A 20,183-nucleotide genomic window follows, 5' to 3' on the forward strand; every position below is an offset into this window, starting at 1 on the left:
CAACATTTATGGAGCTTGCCATAACAATAAGTCATTTAACTGCTTCCTGAATTGGATTGGTAACACTGATTGATCTGTGTTTGCAGCTAGCCAGATATAAAATAAAATAATGGAATTGTGTAACTATTAGCTGTGAAGCAGCACACAGTACAGTGAATTAAAATGCAGGAGAGGGTCAGAGTAATCGTACAATTGAACAACTATTCATATGACTAGAAATCTAGATTGTAGGAGAGAGAATGAAACACTTGCTTTTGTCCTCTTAAAACAGAAAATTAACAGAGATCTTCAAGCACAGAAGTTATGTTCTTATATACTAAACTCCCACTGTTTGATGGCTGTACTGTAGCCATAAGTGAGAAATTTCTGCAAGAATAAAACCACCTTCAGTCCTGTGCTCTTATCTTGCCATATAGATAATGTGGTTATCATGCATTTATAGAGCATTTACAAACTACAAAATGCATTCTTCTAAACACCAGTTGGGCAAGCAGCCTCAAAATAGGCGGCTCACTATGTCTAATTGTCAAGCTTTCTAAGAATGAGAAATATTTCTTGCAGCGTAGAAAGCCTTGTTAATTCCCATTCATACTACATCCCACGGGGATTTTCATGACAGAATTTTTTCTTCTTTCTCTTTGTACTGCGGAGAGGCTAGAAAACTTCTGAATAGCGATCCCTGTCCAGTTGGTACAGCTGTAGCAGTACTGGGGCACTTGTCATGGGACTGGGTTGGAGTTACACATACCTTGCCCCGTGGCTCGTGCATGGTTGGGTATTGTTCCATCCCATGAGCTAAATTCCCTGGCAAAAGTCCAGTGAAGAATGAAGGTGTGGGGTGGGGGGAAGAAGACAGGACAGGGCAAGGCAAATATAGTTGAGTTGAGGCAACTCTAGCTAAGCAGAAAGTAGAGTCTTGAGATTCGTTCATGGTTTACATTCAAGCGGCTAAGGAGGCAAGTGTGGTAATGGACCCGTGAAATGAGTTAGTGAATTAGCCATCTTCTCACCTATCCTTCTGTTCTGTGCCAAGGTAACTTTCAGCTTTGTGATGAAGCTAATTGTTGAAGGGCGGCAAAGGGTTGGTAGGACTTTCATCGAGAAATGCTCAAAGCTTCTCTGTCATGAGGCGGTGAGAGTGGTACAGAGAGATGGCACAGGCACTGCTTTCACTTTGTGCTCCTTGTCACAGAAATCAGAGTTTTAGTTTTGGATACATGAGCTGCTTGTTTAGAAATTAGCCAGATGTTTGCATTTTCAGCTTCTTTTGTTATGCAACAGGGTAAAAGGAAAGAGCTAGAGCTGTTCAGTCAGCCCTAGATTACCAGGGAGTGCTTTGCAGACTGCCTTTTGAAGAATGAGCTAAGTGCTACTGTGTTGCTACTGTAAGTTTACTTATTTTTAGATCTGAGAAATGTGTGGTGCTAGGCAGTGTTCCATAGCAATCAAAACAACAGTTATTACAAAAAGTAACAAGCAAGCAAAATGCAAACCAGAAACCCCTGTTGGAAGCATCTATCAATAGACCACATCAAGCCCAGCCTAAGCCTGAAGCAAAACCAAATTAGAACATGCATTTTTCTTGAAGTCCTATGAACATATCCTTAAAGTTTCCCATGAGGTTTGGGAAAGCTGTTTTGTTATGAATAACTAGAGAAAGTCTAGATTTTCAGCACTGGTATTAGCCTATCAGGCAAGTACAAGCCTACCATTAACCACCGCTCGAACTATATATAGTCTATACATAACTTGCCTGCTGGGTTCCCATCCTGGTGTTCCTTGGGGTAAAACGTAAGTGCAGATACTCCATCCAAGGGGCTACAGAAATTTAAATTAAAAAAAATCACCACTGCTTCAACAAGCAGTATCTGGAGGCTGGGGATGCATAACCGCTTGCAAAACTCATTTTTTGGCTAAGGTGCCCTGCTGTGGGTTAGTTATTAATCCTAGTTGTTAATCTTACTTACATCTATCCATTTGTGCCAGAAAACCCAGTGCTGTGTTTTTAGGTTCAGACAAAAGATGTTTCATTCCTGACAAGTTCTCTACCAGCTTCTAGTAATTGAAGTAAGAGAGGCCGCCTTGTTCTCCGTGAGTGGGGGAGAGTGAGTTTGCCTCCAAATGAGCGGGGCTGTGTAAATATGAAGACAGAGAAGCAGCATTTAAGCTGGATAGTCTTGTGACATAAAGACAGCAGAGAAAGGAAGGAGCTATGAAGAGGTGTTTTGTTGCTTAGGGTTTTGAGAGGTTTGGGTGTGTTGGTTTTTAAATAATCTTGGTGTGTTTCAGAGAAGGTAGTCTCAGAATCCGCGCTGCCAATGGCACCATTTACTACTCTGAATTGTATTTGAGCTGTATTTCCCAAGGCAGTGGAAGAAATGCAGTAATTTGGTTGTCAGTTGATGTAATCATTCTTAATGTGTTAATGTTCTTTAGGTACAGAAGGTAGCAAAGCAAATTCCCCAGCTGAGAAAAGGAAAGACGCTTTTAGACTCAAACATGTTAGATCGGAAGAGCGTTTCCTATCCAATTATGTAGACAAGTTGAAGGGAATTTTTCTTATCAGACATTCTCAGTGACAAGGAGGAACTGAGTCAAGGTGATAACAGCAAAACTATTATGACATTGCAGGTTCCCGAGCCAGGGCCTTTGGGGCAGGAGTCCTGGTGAAGCTTATGCCTGAATGAATGTGATACACTTCAGGTTTTAAAAAACTTGACAGTAATGATAGTATGGGAGAGGAAGTGAATTTAGCCAGAAAGGAGATTACAGATATGCAGAAAGAATATGTTTGAAAAGGCACTTCCTTTTCAGGCAGCCTGTGCAACCAGTACCTGTCAACATTGGAAGCATTTGATCCTCCTGATCGGTCATAACACAGTATATTCCATAAACTCTACTTGCATACAGCCAGAGCATCTTTTTCGTCTAAAATGGTATAGAACTTTGAAGCATCTGCCATGATTTTAAGTTAATCACTTTGCACCCATAAAAGCCTAAATCAGGATGATTCATGGTGAGGTAATATATAAAACTGGGAACCAAAGCTGCTATGTAATTATCACATGGGAGGTGTGTTTTATGTCTGCCTGGGTGGTTGTTCCTGTGTGGCAGTGTAGGATAGTAATCCTTCCTCTTTGCCTTTCATTAATTACTAATGAACTGAAGAAATTCACCACAACATTCTTTACAACTCTGAATTAGAGACCAGCGCTCTGCAAAGAAAAAGTGTTGGCAGTAGAGAGCCTGTTGACAAAGAACTGAAATATGTATCAAAATTAAATAGTATTTCTCTTCAGGAATCGGTGACGTGTTTTAGAATGGAGGCACTCAGGCTGCGGAATTTTTACAAGCATGGAAAAAAAGTCCTAATTCTTTTAATAACCTGGTCACTTTTAATATGAACTGTATTTAAATAAGGGTTAAAATCCCATATTCCTTGAAGTCTATAAATCTCTTTCTCATCATTTATTTCAGGTAGTAGGTGGTACAAAGCTAATTTGTGATCTGTGTTATATCTCAAAGTTATATGAAAAAGGATGCAGTTTATGTTTTAATTTTCTACAGTTAGAACAAATTTGTGAATGGTTATTTCCAGTGTGATTGAAAAAAAGAAGCAGAAAATACATCCAAAGGTATAACAAATAGTGTTTGTCCAAAAAGTTGAGCAACATTGGTTTTATTCAATGTTTGCCATGATGCTGTTTGAAAAACTGAGTCCATTGATTTTTCCATGTGTATTACGGAACCTTGTCTAGAGAATGGATACTCTGAAGAGCCGGTATGATCTGTTGTTCCAGTTGTAGTTTTCAGTTCAAAGACACCTATTTTACTAGTAATAAAGGTGACTGAGCAAGCAGTCAAGGAGGAGGTTTGACTTCCTGCAGCTGCTAATCTGTCACAAACTCAAAACTGATCAGCAGACCCTGATTATTAAAATCATGTGGGTCTTCTTGAAGGGATGGTATACTCTATATCCTTTTTGTGGCAGTTTTTTACAGTTCTTGGCCATGCCGGTTGAAAAACTGGAGGGACGAGGGAGGAAGGGAAGAGAGGCCAGCATTTTGACTGGCCTGTGTGATATATAGACTGAAAGTTTCAGAAGTATTTTAAAAATCAGCTATGTAAAGTTATATAAACACCTAATTGCATTTTTAGCCATCCAAATGATCCTCAAAATCTTGTTCTGAATCACGTCATTTTACTTCCAGTAAACTTTATACCTCTTTTCTTATTCTGTAATCTTCCACTACACTCACATTAAAGCTTTAGCTTTTCAGAGATGATTCCTCATCTTCCTGACTGTTGCTAAATTAAGCTCAATTCAGCAAGTGCCAGTAGCCTTGGGAGGGAAAGATGGCAAAGTGGTGGCACCAGGGCAATTTCTGATAGGCAAAGCATAGGGTGGCTTTGTGTACAAATGCAAGCAGGGCTGTGTGAGGTAAATAAGGATGTAAGGGCACTAGTGATGGTGCAGAAAAGGAAGAGCAGAGGGGTAGACTGCAAAGATAACAGAAAACAGTGGGAAGGGACAGAAGCGAAAGAGCATTGTGTCACTGCATTATACTTCTTCTCACTAAGCATCTTCAAGAGTAATGTGGAAATGTTTTGTAAACACAATTTGCCCCGCAACAGCATCATCCATGTGACCCCTTCTTTCCCTTACTTGCATTTTACCACAGCCTCCCTCCAGTTATTTGAAATGCTGGTTGCTAACAGAATGCTAGTAATACTAGTAGGTATACTTGTTCAAATCTACTCTCAGGGTGTGTTTTGCCCTTTCAGTTCCTTTGGGCATTTAGGGAGGTAGGATGTATGTTGGTTTTAGCTGCCAAGTGCAGTGTGACTGGCCTGATCAAAAACCTGGTGAAATCAATGGGAATAATTTTATATGCCCTGGATGAAGTCTGAACTCAGGTTTGTTCAAAAACAAGAGATACCTTTTTTTTCAATCTATAATAGACTAAAAAGAAGTACTGCGGAAAGAAAATATGAGGACGTTAATATTGACTCTTCTACTGCTATTGTTCGAGCCAAACTGTGACACTAGGCATTGCCTTTGCCCCAAGCATGTCTTCCAAAAATTGGTTGTTAGTTTAATAAAGCAGATGCTTTCTAGTAACTGGAGAACTGAGGTGGGAAGTTTATGTATAACAGCACAACGCAAGTCCACCAGGCCACATCCATGAAGAGTATGGCTGGGTCTGCAAGTATTTCTACAACATTTATAGGCTCTACACAGTATCCTGTGAATGTGGCTTCCAAATCTGCGCTTCCTTTTGCTGACAGGTTGGGTGACCACACCTTTGCATACTTTTGGCACCGTGGTTGGTCTGTGTGATGGTAGTTAGCATATCTCCGCACTTACTGTGTGCGTGGGATCTTTGGTTCATAATCTTGGATCTGTCACCAATACTCAGCTCACTTAGGAGTGAAAGTACTGTTTGGATTTCAAATGCTAGAAGGCTTGTGTCTCCATAATGCTTTTGCAGCATATTGCTAATAAAAACTTCCACTTAAGATAGCACATGCAGAGACATTTTACACGTTTTTCTACATCCCTGTTTACAACCAAGCATTAAGTTTGCTTATAGGGACACACTGCAGATAGAAAGGAAAAGCTTAACACCAGTGATTTGAATCCCAGAGGAGCCCTTTGTGAGTAACCATGCATATTGGATCCATTAAATGACAACAAGCTATCACGTACCTGTATGAAAGTGATATTACAGGTTATTTCTGAACAGTATTCTTTTTTCTTTTTGTTTTTTAAAGGATTTACTCTGTGAGACCATTGTCCTACGAAATTTTCTGGAGATGAAGTCTTCTGAGGGAAGCTCTGGGAAATGTCTTTAATTCCTGAATGATTGCTGGCTCAGATTTCCATCTTAAGCTTTCATCCATCACATAGGAGAGAGCAATCTGTCCGCCTATTCACTATTTACCTATTCAAATAGGTAAAAGTATAGAGATAATGGCAGCAGGACAGTTATCTAGCTATTGCTTTTTAAAAACAGAAGGAAATTTACTGTAAAATAGATGTTAAACCTAATTATTTACAAGCTATAATATGCTTTTGAAAATCAGTTCTTTTTGTTGATTTAGTACTAACCAGATTTTAAATCAGCATTTCAGACCAAATTCTAGCCAGATATATACATATATATGTATATATACATAGCATTATCATATATCAGTAATGCTCTTTATTTAATTTTTTTTAATTAACAGTTATTAGAACTTCTTACAGAAGCCAAGTTTAGCCTTCATATAAGGATACAGAATGTTCTTGATTTAGCTCCTGCTCTTCCAGACAAGTATATGCATTTGATTAACATAATTGTGTGAGATGGAATAATTGGCTTATCTTTTAATATGTTTATCGCCTTACATTGCTTTCATATGCGTTAAAATGTATTGGAGTGGGTGCTAGAAGCTGTGGGGTTCTGGAGAAGGAGTTGCTTTTTTTTTTTTTTTTAAAGCATTTCAAGTTGGTTGCAGGAAAGGGTGCATCATGATTAAAAAAAAATCTTGAATAGTCTGTTGGTATGATTAATACAAATACTTAATTTGATCCTTAAAGGGGAGTTTTCAAAGTAGAACATCTCTGAACTGGGCAGGAAGGAATGGGAAGGAGACAAGGAGACATTGGCAGACTATAAAAAAAAAATCCTTTTTGAAGGCATAGGAGAACTTCAGCTAGCCTGGAAAAACAGTTTTGTTTATAAAAAAAGAGAAATATTCAGGAATGTAGTGATTACTGTCTGTAGCAAAGTTGAAGGTTACAAATAAAAATGAAGTATACTCCGATTTAGAGAGAGTAATTTTCTCCCAGAACCGGTGAGCTTGATTATTTTTACCAACAAATTAGTTTACGGCAGGCCTAGAATATACTTTTGAAGTTACAACCGACTGTTAAACTTGCTACTACATTACTGACTGTAGTTAGCCTGAAAGAAATACTTCATCTTTTTATATCCAAGTGTTTCTTTGCCAAATTGAATTCTCCCATGGTAAAACAGGATGATGTAGTTTTCTGGGTGGGTAACAATACTACCATACTCAGTTAATAAGCGGATTAGAGGGAAGGGGTGTTACTATGGGAAAAGCTGCCAAAGAAATATAGGGAAATATATGGAATATAGACATAGTACTAGGGAGAACAGTACTAATTTTAGTGAGTTTAATAAATAAATAACCTCATTTTAGAGGTTATAGAAGGAATAAGGATATTTTCCATCCTTGCAAAGGCAGAGAACACAAAAAGCCAAGTGTCTTAGGGCTGCTTCAGCTTCTCAACTAGTAGATGAATATCTCCATGACTACTGTGCAATAGACCTTATTTCCAAAAAATGTACGCTTAAGCTTTAGATGTGTTTAAAGAACTGTCAGAGCATTTTCCTCACTTTACTCTCTTTTGCCTCATCCTTTCCTTTTGGCCACACATGCATACCTACAGCTGAATATATGGTGTAAGCTTTAAAAGCAGCAGGCCCTTGTGATAAGCTATAGGACTTTATGGTGTTTCACAGCTCACCAATGGAAATATTCAAGCTGTGAACTGGAAAGCTGTTAGCAGTAAATACTTATTGTCATAGCATTAGTACATATAACTCTGAACTATACTTGATTACAGAAAACTTATTATTGCCATACCAATCTTTGTGCTGTGAGACTGAGGTTAGAGGAAGAAAATTACTTTAAAAATAATTGTTCCCTTCTATATTATTTCCTCCTTAGTTATTTTGGTTGTTTTTCCTTCTGTTTTATTCTTTATCAGTCGTGTGTTTCATGTGTGGAGAATTTCTCCTTAATGGAGTTTTGATTTGTCCCTGAGAACAGATGAAAAATTTGCGCACGTTAAAAAAGAAGCCAGTGAGGGAAGTAACATGTGGCACTCAGTTTTCTAATAACCTATCAGACAATAGGGACAGAACATTTTTTGAACTCCAAGGCGGGGGGGGGGGGGGGCGGGGGCAGGATTCTTATAAAGTGCTTTGGACATCATAGATGGCTTATCCATGGGGAACTGGCAAGGCAGTCCTGAATTGCCACTATAGGGATTTGGATGCATAGATGTGAAGGGTGGTAATCAAGTATTTGCAGGTTTGTAGCTGTTTATTTTGCCAGTTTTCAAAACTTGTGACTCAAAGTTTAGAGAAAAGAATCACAGAGACAACCAGAATGTTTTTAGGGGTTTTTTCCCCCTTGGGCCATGTGTATTCCTAGTTTGAGGTCAGAAGGCTAGAAATAGATTGTAAAGGGTATTATGGGAACTTAGCACAATTTTACAGGCTTATCTATTTTTATGGCTGAAAAACTTGAACGGATACTTCGAACTGACACTAATATATCATGCAAAACTTCTGGGATTAGATTTATACTTCCTCTTAATTCTTGAACTTTAAAGATGTCATGATTAAGACGTGTAAAACAAACAAAACAATTGTCTTATGCAAAACATAGGTTTCACTATGTGATAAACACCTCAGGAAGTCTAAACAGACCCTAAGAATAAGTTGTTACTCACAAAAGCACAACACAATTATAAAGCAGATAAGGTGAGTAATTAAGGAAAGTATGTTGCTTCTGAAGCTCTGAAAGATAAAAGTGCTTGGGTCCGCTGCCTCTAATTTTAAGCGTTCCTTCACCGTAGATGCAAACTTCAATACGAAGCAGCCAGCATATTACACCAGAGAAATTACTTTTGAAATTTGCTCAGTAAGCAGTTTCTAAATGTCAGTTCCTTGTGTAGCTTGATAAACTCGCACAGGCAGGAGTCTGTTGAACTGTGCAGTAATTAAATGTGTCATAATAGGCTTGATTCTCGAGTGTTGTGTTTTCCAGTTTCCTAACTTAAAATGACCTGACGCAGACTGCTACATTCCTCTTTTCTTGCTGGGTTTCATACAGCTCTTATGGCTTTATTCTGTCATAGGAGAAAAATTTTTGCTAGCGTTTAAGAACGTTTTTCACTTCAAACTGTGTCAGGTGGCCATAATGACAACTCTGAAATGAGTTCACTTTCTCAATCAACTAAGCACTCAGTCATGCAGCTTCTGTGAAAGCTTAAGTTACTTGCATTCAGGCTGCCTTTTCTGAATAATGAACAGCTGTCAAGCCATTGCCAGGCTTGGCAATCTCTAAAGACACATGGCTGCATTCTGTCATTGGATACAGTTTTGACAGGGATTAGACAGACCTGCTTAGGAGGTAGAATTTGGTATCACCCTCTTTCCCCGTCTTTTCTCCTCTCTCAAAAGTATCACAAGCATTACTGCTCTGGACTGATATTAATAGAATAATCCCAACTACGCAAAATAAACATTTATAAAGATTTAGCTTTCCAGAGAGGCTTCCTGAAGCAGGCTACATATCAATCACCACAGGAGATACAAGGCTGAATCACAGCACAACTTACCTGTTGTATAGAAGGAGCATATACTTTCCCAGGCAAATATAACTCGGGTCTCTTCAGTCTCCTGGCATCAATCCCTTCAGGGATTAGGTTTTAAATATGCAAATTGACATGTTTGCATTTACAAAAATTCCAATTTCAAATGCAAACATGCTTGAAATAAGTTCTGAAGTTGATATATTACAGCACTGACAGTAATACTGAAATGAGTTACCTGCTTGAATCTGTGTCGCTTAATCCTTACTCTGTTCCTTTCAAGATAAACTCCCATTGACTTCCAAGGAAACTGTGATCATGATGTGCCCACAATGCACTAGCTTGCAAATCTACATATGCTGTCTGGATCTCAGGTCATCAGGAGGGTGTCACTAGGCCAGTACCTTGTGCCAGCAAAAGGTTTGGTGCCGTTTATTCCTACTTAGGAGAAAGGGAAGGGGAACAAGTGCTGATCAAGTCTCAAAAGTCAGAACTTTCCGTGAAAGCAAGGCGGAGCAATGATGTAGTGTCAGGATGGGATGAAAAGTAACGGTATTGCACAAAGTGCATCAATTTCACTGATGTGTGAGTTCTGAAAACTAAATTAATCACCCAACACACCATTGCAGGGATCTAGAAAGAAGTATTTGTTTTAAAAACAAGTGACTAGAAAGAGGGTTTATTAGAATTTTGGGTGGTGATCCATGTTTGTCACTGGTTTTCTGCAACTGTGTGAACTATCTTGATCATTGGTGTAGCAGATTGCATCAGGTGTTCCTAAGATTCAGCTGTCCCTTCCACTCAGACAGCATCAAGTAACCAAAATAAGACAGCCTGAAGAATCAGGTTACATTGCTAGTGGCAATGAGCAGCAAGAAACACAGAAAGAATCATACATGGGTCAATGTTCAAGGTCCATGAAGTACACTCTCAGAAAGCAGCCAGATTACCAAGTGAAACAGGGCACAACCACCACTCAAAAAAAAAAAGTGTACATCTTTGCAAGCATTTTCAACAGCTGCTGGTCAGGCACCATCTAAATAGCCTGGTGAGGAAATGCAAGCAAAACTTGGGTACCACTATTAGCAGCTGTCTATAAACTCATCTGTATGACTCTCCCGGTGGCTGTAGAAGACTGCTGCAGTCCTACTTGTGGAAAAGTAGAATATGCTGAGTACAAAACGTGATACATCACCATCTGAATGCCCCCATTCATGGGCCAAATGATTGGAAAAAGTTGACAAAGCAAAAGTCAAAATTAAATAATGACATCAGCTCACTTACATTCAGGTGACCATGACACAAAAGGATTATCTTCCCCTTGCACTAGGAGAGTTCAGTTTCTGGTCTGAACTCCTCAGAAAGGCAATGAAATGTCCTGTGTCACTGTACAGAAACATTCTGCATGAGGAAGACATACCTGTATGCGGAGAATAGCGGTGGCTTTAATTGTAAAACTAGGGCTCCCAGCAAGGTGAGTAACTTTCCTCAGTTTACTAGAAAACAGTTGTTTCAGGTTCTAAAACAGTTGTTTCAGGTTCTAGAGAGACTCTGTGTTTAAAAGTGGTCTGGTCCACTTTCCTGAAATAACCAGTTTATGGTAGAAACTACAAATGCATCATACATACATAATTTAAAATCAGCCTATTTGTTTTTCTTGCACTAGATGAAAAATGTGAGGAGAGGATGTTCAGTTAGGTGTAACTTCTTTACTTGTTCTATTCGGCTGCATGTTTGCAATCACTTCGCAGAGGCAGTTTAATAAAAGTAGCTGAGTATCAAGTAGAAATGGCCACAAGATGCTCTTTGTTTTTGTGATTATTATGAATTAATACTGTTAATGGGAATTTCAGATGTGCTAGAAAAAAATAATGGCACAATGGTTACATTAGAAATATTAGAATAGTGGCATTAAAAATATATCTAAACCAGGACAATTGGTTCCTATGGAAAAAGCAGTGAAATGCAACAGATTTAATTAAAGACTTAGATAACTTAGATGATGTTTAGATAAAGTTTTTGCAAAAGGTTTCTTGGGTGAAAAATAGGTGTGGTCATGCTGTACCAAAACTGGTAGTAATTTCTGGGAGCATGTGACTGTCTCCACCCAGTCAGCTTTTTTCTTTCTATGTGTTCTAAGGGAGGAAAAATGTCTTTCTACTGTCATTGTGTATTACACCTATTTATTTGTATGGGGTATTTTGGAGCCTTACTCAAGGTCCAGGGTTATTCGCAATGTAAACATGAATAAGATCGATAAATTAATCTGGCTCATTAAGTTCCATTTAAAATTAATTTAAAACCTAGAAGAGAAATTCAAAAGGTTTGACCTTACTATGGCAACCATACATAAAACCAATCAGAATACAGCTGGAGAGAGCATTACATGACCAGACCTATCTCATTTGTCTGGAGAAAAAGTAAAGCCTGGAGAAAACAGGTCACGTTAATATTACTTAAGAAGTTCTACGTTGTCCTAGACTACTGTTTTGCAATTCTGTAAAAATAACAATGTTGTGGTGACACTTTTTCTTCGGGAATTATGCAGACTTACAATTGCATCTTGTCACAGGCTGACTGCTAACGGTGAACTAGGGTACTGAATCATTACCCAGCTCGGTTCTTTAGTTGTCAAGTTGTTCAAGACAACTTGATCTTGAGTCGAGCTGTTGTAAAAGATGTTAGAAATTCAGCTGAGATATATGCTATAGGTGGACTATATTTCTCTAAATGTAATTGTTAAAGTTTGATGTAAATTACATCTGGACATTACTACTTTTCATTCATCTGCACTCATTTTCATTTGATATCCAGAGAAATCTGTTTCCAAACGGCCTGTTTTCTAGTGCTGTTTCAATAACTATAATCTCTGCGACAAAGAATCCATATTCCCAAATACTGTATAACACCCGTGAGACCATTTTGGAAGTGAAAATTGAAGAAAGAAAACAGAATACAAGGTTTTTCTAAACAGTCTTGAGAATTTATTTGAGAAAAAATGGGGTATTTCTTCACCTTAAGGGGTTAGGAAGTTCCTCAGTTTACCAACAGAGGTTGTCTCCTTTTACATACTTGTGTCAGTCGTGCCTCTCACAGAGAGTGAAGGAAGGATTTTTTTTGAGAGGTAGTGGAATGGCAAGATGTTTCTTCACATGGTGAAATAATCTATAAAGGCATTTAGAAGGGGACAGAAGAGCAACACCCAGCTGGCAAACAGAAAATTCTCAAGCTGAAGAATCTGACAGCTGTCAAAGTTGATGGCTGTGAGAGTTGCTTTTGACATGAACAACTCAGGTGAGGTTCTACCCCACAAATTATTGCAGCAACTTCCCTCAGTTGCATCTTTTCTATCAATTGACTAAAACTTCTATGAATGTGTTCCTGACAAGATATAGATGGAGAAACATCATAACTGGTTGATGCCTTCAGCCTATATTTTTGCGTATGTATAACATAATTAGCTTTTGCAAATGTTGATAGTATTCTCTACAGTTCCGTTCAGCTGTAGGCAGGTGGCAGAATGGCCCCAGGAAAGGTGTTAAAATCAAACCAAAAGAAAGAAATATTTTACTCTTTTCAGCACCACTAAGACAACTTACATTTCTTGACGCAGCAGTATGTAGTTTTGAATGGACAATAAACAACACTCACTTCCTGCAACTTCTGGGAATACGCTAAAAAATGCACAGCTGTTTACTGAAGGAGAGAGCACAGCCATAGAGATTTTATAGCTGCTTTTCTGCTAGTTGCAGTAGTTTGGCAATAAGCAATAACAACAAACAAATCCATTCTCTGCAAGATATACTGTAAACGGTCAAATATACAAAGAACTAAGTCCTATTTTTATTCCATTATTGCAACAACAGCACATTTAATTAAGTCCTTGAAATGTGATCTTTTGGGCTGTTAACCTTCTCCAGAATCCTCTTTGTTGATTCCTCTTTGCTGTTCTTCTGACCTCTCATTACAAGGGCTGTCACAAGGATTGTTTTGAATATTAACAATTACTTGGACAAAAATGGGGGACAAAGAAAATCATGGATTTTATTACCGAGGAAACTTCATCTCTTCAGCAAAGCAGCCTGAAATATTTGGATTGAAGGAGATACTTTTGAATTGGCTGACTCAAATTTGACTAATATTAGCAAATGAGCCATTGCCAATCCTGTATTTCAATTCACAGGTTTCTCATGAAGAGGTCACCTTTTCCTCTGTCTGACTGTCAGTGACGTGTTACCCTGAGAAGATGTGCGTGTTAAGATGTGTGCAATGGTGTATGTCTAATGGTATTTATCCTGTGTCCCTAATTGGCTGAGCATGTCTCACATGATTAGAGAGGTCAGCTCAGCTGAAACCTCATTCTCCCTCTTTTTCAGAGTGACAAGCATCTTGAATCAGTGAATTTATTTTAGACCATTAGTTCAGGTGTTACAACACTACTGGCATTTCATGGGGTAATAACTGAGGGAAAATATCACTCCAAAATATGATGTTGCCTAGAATTAACGTAATAGTGGAATTGCTAAACTGCTGGTCTCAGGAGGTCATTCTCAGCCTTGCCACCTTTTCCAAGTAGCCTTTCCAAAAATTATATGTTGTAGCAAGTCAGGGGACAAAATCTAAACAGAGATTTGCCATGGGCAACCAGTCTACAGAGCCTGCGAGGAGGTGCCCATCTGGGGAACCAAGAGGAAGGATGTGGTCTGTGACGGCCACAGAAGCTAGTCATGGTGCTCCTGTTCAGCCCCGCTTGCAGAGTCATGGAGATCTGCCTTGTGCCACTAATTTTAATCCAGAAGAAAATGTGCCCAAGTTTGCCAGTTTGGGAAAACACAGTGTGGCGCCAGCCCTGGACAACAGGCATGAATAAGACCTGACTAAGAAAATGGTCCAGAAGGCAGAATGCCAAAGATACCTGTCAGGACAAAGTTTATAGGTAGAGATAATATGTCCAATTAATTCAACTGGAAAAAAAAAAAAAGGAAAATTAGACAGCTTTGGGCATGTTTGTATAAAATCACTTGTATGCCTGGAAATTTATCTGATATTTCCAGCTACCAGTAAATACTGCCAATATCCTTAAACCCTGTCTACAGCAAAATACTGCTAAAAATGTCTTGTACTTGCTCAGAAATATTAATGTCTTTCTTTTCAAAGGAGGCTTTAAGTGCCACAGAATACGACTTACTTGGCTGTGCGTGATCATCACCTAGACCCCTCAGTTAGGAAACGTTGTGGATTCAGCCAGAGACACACAGATAATTCCTTGCATTGATGCAATGTCCTTTAAGCAAAATTATCCCAAAATACTTCCCAAGTTATATTAAATACATAGTGAATATATAGGACTGAAAAGCAGGGGAGTGAAATATAAGTTTTCTTAAGGATTGGTGTAGCAAGCAAAGAAGTAATAGAAGATATTAACTATAATGGGATCTTGGTAGTGTTGCATTGAATGTAGTTCATGTTTAAAATGAGATCTTTTTTTCCCCACACTGGCTAGTAAATAACTTCTATGAAAAGCTTCATGAGATGCAAATAGTTGCACATAGAAAGGAAAGTAGTAGAAAATAACAAATATTGTGGCTTACTCAGGAATACTGACTTTTGGTTGAAGAATTTGCTGGTGCTTAATGCCTGAATGCTTTAAGGGTATTTGGCTTGCTTACAGATTTTGATCTCATTAGTTCCTGATGGCCAAGAAACTCCTTTTCATATTTATTTATTTATTTATTTGCTCTAAATTATACTCATTTATAACCTGAACTCCAGGTTATAACTTTCCTAAGTGTCTCTCTCACAAAAGCAGTTTGCAAGTTACGGTCCTATCAGGCCTGTTTCTATTGTTCAAATAATGTGGAAGACCTGTAATAAAATGCTAAGTAAACCACTCACCATTTCAGCCGTATCTTTCAGTGAAACAGGAGCCCTGGCTTATCTCAGCTTTCAAATAAATTAAAGAAGATGGGCCACCTGTCATGGTAGTGAAGAGTTTTACTTAAACCCAAAGCAATTTACTCTCTTAGAATGAAAGATATTTAAGGCTGCCTTGAAAAGTTAGCTGTTTGCTTTCTTCAGAGAGAATACTGAAACCAAGAATTCATATGCTCCCTTTTCTAACAAGTTGACTAGTATAATTTGTATAGAACACTGAATACACTTCTTAAAAACCTATATTGCATCCAAACAGTTTTTGCATCAGGGCTTCTTAGACCATGGGGACAATAGGGAGATTAAAAAAGGGAGTTTCAGATAATGACACTTTTCTGTTTTCTTGCTTTGTTTTGAATGCTCAGGCCTGCTGGTGGTCTCTTTTTGCCCCCTGAAGTTTTCTTTCCAAAAATCAGTTGTCAGCTTTGAGAAATGAGATACTTGACATTTTTTGTTGTATCTTTTATTTCTTGTATTTTACGCTGTGTGGGTTTTTATGTTGTTTGCTCCAGAAAGGCTGCATGATCACTAAATTGGGTTACAGTTTCATTTTATTTTAAAAAAAGAGGAAAAAATTAGTTACTGAAAGCACAAGCACTAAAATTATTTTCTCTCCCTTTAAAAGGAAAAATGCTTTAAAATACCTTTAATTGTAGTGTACAGAAATCCTTTCAATGAATACTTCAGTCTGCTGCAGAAGAACAAGTAGCTAACTACTACTTTTCCATAGGCTTCCTGGCCTTTGGACCTAATGTAGTCAAAGGTCACTAGGTCATGAGGAAAAAGTCAGAAGAAAGGAGTTGGGAGTCTTGGATTGGAAGATTAATATATTGCCAGATTAATATATTTGCCAAGCTACTAGTATCCTCTTAATACCGTGATCTTGCATGAAAGTGTTGTAATAATACTTGTTTTGTGATTACAGGAAGAAAGCAGTTAAATTCTGTGCAACTGTCTTAAAGCATAGAAAGGAAGTGTGTTGTGGCATACAGAAAGTAAAATGTATTTGTAACTTCATTTAGAGGGAATCAGGAGACACGGAAAGGAAGATTGTTCTTTTTCAACCAACAAACACTAGCAGTACTAAAGGATAGACCGTTGTCTCAAATTTATTTCCCTGAAACTGTGGAAAATTCTGTTTCTATCCAATGAAAATATTTGCGATTTCAAAAGCAATTCTTATTCCACATGCAGATGAAATGAGAAAGTTTAAAATATTTGGGAAGGAAAAAAAGAAGGAGGGAAGATTGTGATCATCTCTCAATTTTGTTAGCCCAGTCGTTGGGGGGCTCATTTGATATATGAAGACTTAACAGTTCAAATTCCTGCTATACCATTCTCCCACTTTGGAGGACGTCCACCATCCCCAGGAGACTGTTTTCAGTTTTCTCAGGAGGGTGGTTCTAATTTGGCAGGTCCATAAACTTTTGAGCTTACCAAAGATGTGGGCAGATCCAAATAACAGTGAACCTTTGCAAGGTAGTAGAAGCCTTCTGCATGGGAAGCAGTGGTGGGTGCTCGGGAAGTGTGGAAATGTGTACGCACGGGAAAAATGTTGGTTGTGATAGAGTGCTGGAAGTAGTATGATTTGTGAATTCATGAGGATTAGATCGGATATAAAACCCAGAATTGGAGAAGGCTGGAAAAAGGAGATGTTGCTTACTATTCTTTGAAGTTTGGTGAAAGAGATCTGTGTGGTTTTTAACTTTTTTTCCCCATTATGATGAAGTCCCAGTGTCTCCATGCAAGCAAAAAGAGTCAGTGGCTTAAAAGGAGATATGCTGTAAACAGTAAAAAGTAATAGTGCAACAGTCATGAAGATTTCCTGAAAGAATTTAATTGCTAATCTGGGATCAATTATATAAAGCAAGATACTCCAGTGACCTTACTCCACTGTATCACCCCAACTCTGTATCTGATCAGACACTTATGCTTCACTTAAAAATATATGAATTCCGAGGAAGAACAGCCAGGGCTTGGTGAAGATGTCCAGGTGGTTGTGGTGTTGAAATGTACCATTCTGTAAGCCTAAACCCGCGTAGTCACGTGGCTGGAAGGCAAGCAAAAGGCCCACAAAGTTTGCTGATGCTGATCTCATTTCCAATTTACAGCAGCATAATTTGGTGAAAGCCAGGGAGGCCATACCACTGCAAACCTTAGACAATATGCTAACAGGTTTGGAAGATCTCTTTCCTAATTAAGGAATATCTTGGCCTACTGCTAAGTAGGACATTTGGATATCTCTTATAGTAATCCTAATCACATAAAAGTGATCAAAATTTCCTCAGCCTGATGACTTGGTGGTTCCTACATATAAAGCCAGCTGAAAAAAAGTGCTTTGACACTGCAAGACTAATTTTTCATTCTTTGAGAAAGTTCAGTGTACTTGAGATTTTGCAGGTAAAATATGGCAAGATTTTTAAGATAAACAAAATGCCTACTCGCTTTTCCTCTTTTTTGTATTTGTTTGGTTTTGCTTGGAAGGAATATTTGCCTGTATCTAGAAACATGTTTCACCATGGCCAAATAATATCCTAATTATCTGTTAAAGAGTATTTGCATAAAGAAGTACCTGGAACGAGTTACTTCTATAAACAGGTGTTCAGAGTCCAAGTCTAAATCACTCTTAGCCTGTGTAACAAATTCTCATATCTGATGGCTGTTTGATGGTGTTGCAATGCTGCTTAAAACTGTTTTAAACCATCTAGTTTCAGAATGCAAAATTAGTCTGCTTTTATACCAAATATTTTACAAATGTCAGCCAAAGTTATTTTGGTGCAACAGTATCTTATTTACACTTACACAGTATCAAAGCAGCTTTTTAAAGAGTTGATTTTGATCCGGTGTAAACAGTGTAGGAGTTCTATCCTTGTCACTCTAACGTGGACACATGCAGCATGTGATAGTCTTTTGCTTCTTACAGACAGATCTGAAGAAAACAGTATAACCTGGATATAAGTAAGGGGAGCTGAGCAGGAGGAGAAATCAACAAAGTGCAAAAATTAATAACGAGCATGCATGTTTAAAGAACTAAAAATTGTTCACCACAAAAAGTCATGAGAATATCCTGAAGGTCCAACAGTCTCTAAACTTAAATGGCAACAGACTGTTCATCTTATTTTGAGTAGCGCTGCTACAAACTGTAGTTTAGATCTTATGCTATTTTTTATAATGAGAGAAGCATTACCTTGGGGGAAAATGTAAATAAAACTATCAGTTTGTATGTTAATTACATGAGTTTATTATTGCACATTAAAAAGTGAGTCTGCTGTCTAGTGTCTCAAGATAAAATCTAACGAAGAAGTAGTATGTCTTTTAAAATAGTAAGATTTTTGTGATCATGATATAGAATATACTTATGCAGGCCGGGTTAGCTTCTTGGTGCTTACTGGCTTTTTTTCAGTCAGAGTACTTAATTTGCAGAGCATGCTGTAAAGTGCACGCTTCAGTTTCAGTAATGTATGAAGCGTGGATGCTTTCCAGCTTAGAAAATCTGTCACATATAGCTGATACCCATTAATCACTACTGGTCAGAAGTTCATCCTCTAAAAACTAACCTGAAAAAAAAAAAAAGGCTGTGGAAAGGAAAGCTATTGGTATGCTCCCAGAAAGCTGCATGAGATGTTAGGCTGTGAAGAAGGAATGGCCATAACGTATAGGTCCAAAGGGTCAGAGGGAAGAGACATGAAGTATCACTGTGATTTCAAGCAGACCCTGAAACAACTTCACATGTGAGACAGGAAAACTAGTCAAACCTACATCACCGGGGAGGAGGGAAGGGAGGCAGGGGTGAGAGAGAAGTAAAATGTTTTAAAGTAAGAAAATACATGTAAAACATTTTCCCCAAGGCATCAAGGGACCAGGTGCCGTGCCTGTAAACAGTAAGAGACTAGCAGGGAATAACTTCAGATCCTCAACTACCCGTTTGGAATAGCAGTTCAGGTAAACCTGAATGAGAACCAGATGCTGAACAAATCCCTTGAGATTATGGTCACTAACAATTACTCACAAGAAACTGTAAATCTGCTGTCAGGAAATGACATTTATGGAAGGTAGTACAGTGTCATTCCTTCATGTGAGGGCGTAATCTTTAGTTTGAGACTCCTGAAGGGTGAGGGGGAATAAAGAGGAAAAAAAAAAACCCAACAACAAAAACCAAACACCTTAAAATTCAAGTGTTTTGGATTGTCTGGTGCAATTGATAAACTGACTGTTTGAGGAGCAGGGGAGTCTCATCAATTAGTTGTTCGTTGCAAGGCGGCCAAATATTTATTTTGTGAAACCTTTTATTGTTTTTAGTTTCACAAGAAATAGCCATAAGGATTTAGATTTAATTTTATCCAAGTCATCACAAAAATCTTGTGTCCTGTCTGGTTTTCATATTTGAATTTTTCAAACACAACTCTGAAGCATCTGATGTCCTGTTGCCACTTGAGCAGACAGGATATTTAGGGGAACTATTTCATAGTATAAGAGCTGCATTTATAACAGCTGAAGAGCTATTGCTCTGCTCATAGCTATTTTTATCTATGAAGTAAATTACTACTGGGGGAGGACCACAATTACTTCTGAGGACTAGGAAGCTGAATACACAAATATGCAAGTTGATAAGATTAATAAGATGTAATATAAAATGTAATTTTTCTCTACTGTTCCAGAATTGTTGCTCATCTTTTCTCCTGTTCTGTGTATTTGCACTGTTGCAAAGGATTGCTTGTTTGAAAGGGGAGGAAGGGAAAAGAGAAGAAGCAGCCTTTCCAGGCCTGTGGGGTGTTATCACGTAACAGGCATGTTGTGGGTGACAACTGTTTAATCATTTAATCAGAACACATATTTAACGCAGTCAGTAAGAATATCT

The sequence above is a fragment of the Aptenodytes patagonicus genome, chromosome 4, assembly GCF_965638725.1.
Source record: "Aptenodytes patagonicus chromosome 4, bAptPat1.pri.cur, whole genome shotgun sequence".
In the NCBI taxonomy this organism is placed as follows: domain Eukaryota; kingdom Metazoa; phylum Chordata; class Aves; order Sphenisciformes; family Spheniscidae; genus Aptenodytes; species Aptenodytes patagonicus.